At 44.8% G+C, this 3,279-nt stretch overlaps 1 pseudogene; it reads right to left on the bottom strand.

Moving 5' to 3' along the window:
• Positions 1-684: 684 nt before the first annotated feature.
• Positions 685-2,780, bottom strand: LOC100770121 (annotated as a pseudogene).
• Between the last annotated feature and the right edge of the window lie 499 nt (positions 2,781-3,279).

The raw sequence follows: 3,279 nt of genomic DNA, 5'->3' as shown, positions 1-3,279 counted from the left end.
CAGTAATGTTCCCAGTTGTACCCTCACCTTTCCTTAACCTAATTAAATAAACTAAGATGGTGTGACAAAATAGCTGTATGAGAAAAAGACTTCTGCCTCATCAACAATCTGCACATTATTAGGTTCCCAATATAAATGAATACACCTAATGAAGAACCAGACACTCTGCAGTCAGCACCGTGTAACTTGCAGGAAATGTCTATATTGAGTGGTGTCATTTCCCCTCCATCCCTGCAGTAATTGTTTGTGTTTATATGCACACCTATAGGAACGATCACTGTCTCTCCTGTACACCACCAAGAGCCAGTTCCCCATGCACACGAAGTGTAGACCACACACATCTGGAAACAGTCTTTTTCACTCTTTGACTCCCTGTCATAGCTGTGAACTTTATGACCTGTTCCTTGAACCTGTGCATCAGGTTAAGGCTGCTCCAGAAGCAGAGAAAACTAGGGAACTAAAGATCTGACTTTACTTGGTGGTTTAACTCTAAGATCACATAGAGGCCTCCCCCCTGGATATTGAATAATTTCCCATCTGCTTACAATCTGACATCAGAGCAAATATTGTAACTTTAAAAATAAGTTAGTCATCCTTCCCTGGATATGGATGCAAACAAGAACCTGTGATTATCTACGGTACCTCACAACACACAATTTCATTGATGGTAAATGAAAAATCACCTCAGGACCTCGTATCTTTAAAGAATGGATGCAATAAGGCTGCCTCTGCTGTTATCCTCGAAGCTGGGTTTAGATCCAGAAGTTTGTCAAGCAGGTCATAGGCTTCATCTGGTACCGAGTCCCAGCCTTACAAGTTGGTAGTGCACTCCCTGGGACGACTCCCACAGTTATCGCTGTCCCCTTTACACAAGGAATCTCTGAATGCTATGCTGGAGGTGTCTGTCTTCGGGAAGAAGCTTTATGGTCAGAGTTCTCTAGAGAGGCACAGCCTGGTTGATCAACTGCTAAATTGGGAGTGGTGGGGTCTAGACCCCTTAGTCTCTCATACAGTTTCCTCAGGTTTTGTGCTGGGACTTCATTGCTACACAAAACTGATTTGCCAAAAGCTTTAGCCGCCTGGATGGTTTCCCTGGATGCTCTAATTGTCATGATTTGAGCCAGAGCAGTTAAGTCATTGCTGGCCTTGTAAAATGGGTACTACCCACTGAGCAGGGAGAGGAGTATAACACCTGCAGACCACATGTCAATGGCTGTGGTTTGGTTAGGACACTTTGTCAGGACCTCTGGTGCTCTGAATACTGGTGTGTCTGCCCGAGGGACAACCGGCTGTTACAGGTCAGGACAGCAGGGCAAGGACTGGTGGTTTTCCTCATCTCTCTAGCCACAGGTTTTGTAGACATGGTCACACTAGCCACAGCTTTTGTTGACACGGCCGTCTTTTTTGTTACTGGCTTTCTTGAGATTATGTCCACAGGCTTTGACAGCTCTATGAGTTTCTCTGCAGGACTCTCATGTGAAATGGAGCTGTGTATATCGAAATTTCTTTCTCCAAAAACAGAGTGCTGGACAGAAAGGCCTACAGATCCCTCCTTTGCATCTTTCCCTTGCTTAATGTGAATTTGTGTACTGGCACAGATCTTTTGACAGAAGTTTTGCAGCACACTGCTGATCCAGATTTTTAGGTGTTGGGTGACTCAGTGAGCCCTTGTGTCCAGTGACTCCATGGTACTTGCTTCGTGAGCAATCTTCCTGCTGAGCCTCAGACTGGACAAACGTGAAAAGTTCTGTGTCTCAACATGCAGGGCTTCAACCTAGGGCAAGAGCGTCAGGGATAGGAAATGGGGACAAGAGGCACAGAAAGAATGACCACAAGACAGGATTCTGATCAAGTGGCAAACTTTACTTTTCTCAGGCTAGCTTATATAGTCGGCAGAGCAGGATATGGGGAGGGGCAGAATGGGTTGTTTGTGCACCAGGTGTTAGTGTAGGCAGGATATTAGGAAGCCACAAGAGGATGTTTGGCAGGGTAAGGAGTTCATGAGTAAGAGGTCCAGGAAGGGTTGCCTAGGTGACTGAGCCTGTGGGTGGAGGACTGGGTCATGAGGTTCTAAGGAGCTGCTATGTAAAGGTTAATATACAACTATGTGGCCGGCCAAGAATGGTCTAGGATCTCATGCCCAGCCCTGAGATTTGGCTCCCAACAGTTCTATTTTTGTGTCATGGGTTCCTTGGGCCAAACCAAAGTCCACTGAGGCATACTTTTTCAGGGGTCTATTGTATAAAATACTGCTGGGCTTCACATCATGGTGAACAACACCAAACTGATGAATCCGTTTCAGAGCTATGAAGAGATTAAACATATACTGCCATACTTGTTGGAAGGAAAGAGAATTCAAAATGTTCAAAAACGACTCATGTTCCACATAAAGCATGGCAATAAACACATGGTCGTTCTTCCGGAAGCAGTACTTAACTCCCATGACATTGTCTTGCCCCTCCCCCCCAAACCGTCAGAAACTGGAGCTCTGCTGTTATTCTTACAGGGTGGCTTGTTGGAATTAAGTGTTTCAGTGCAATCTTCTCTTCATGTCCTACTTGCAGCTGTGCTGTGGACAAATAAACAGAGCTGAAGGTGCCTTCTCCAATTTTGTCCTTAATTTTGAACACATTGACAAGCTGAGGTACAGTTTCATAAAGCTTCTCAAAGTCTTTTTTAATGCCTGAAAGTTTAACACTCTGCTCATGTATTTTTTAAGGAGTCATCAGCGGGACTCTGTCACTGCCACGCTGGAGAGGAAACGCCATTGGCTTCTACATCTGAGCACCCAGGGAGGTTTCCACCACTCACAACTGGGATGCACAATGCCAGTTATGGAGTCATGCCCACGGGGGAGAGAAGCAGGGGTGACGAAAGTCGGGGAGGAGGCTCCCAATGTTGCAGCCACCCGCAGTGAGGGAGGCAGGTAGTGCCCACCCGCCCGGAGTCGCCACAAATTGTTATCTTAACCTAGTATTTATAAGGTAAATTAATGTGCTAAAGACGGCGTAGTGGAAAGGATAAGAAGCAATTCCCTGATGATATTTTATTTCAGCTGAGTGAACCACAGTCATTTCTAGGTGTACAGTTAGCATGTGAGAAAACAGGTCTTGCTTACGGTACATCATTACAAATTGGATTTATGATTCTTACTATGGAATCTGTTCCTAATAGATACATGCATACTGGAAAATCAATAGAGGATACATCACAACAGCATAAATTAAAAATATTTCTAGAGTACATTTCATTTTTTAAGGAAACACATAGGCTAAATAG

Source organism: Cricetulus griseus, chromosome 4, assembly GCF_003668045.3.
Source record: "Cricetulus griseus strain 17A/GY chromosome 4, alternate assembly CriGri-PICRH-1.0, whole genome shotgun sequence".
Classification (NCBI taxonomy): domain Eukaryota; kingdom Metazoa; phylum Chordata; class Mammalia; order Rodentia; family Cricetidae; genus Cricetulus; species Cricetulus griseus.
This window is presented reverse-complemented; position numbering and strand designations above follow the sequence as displayed.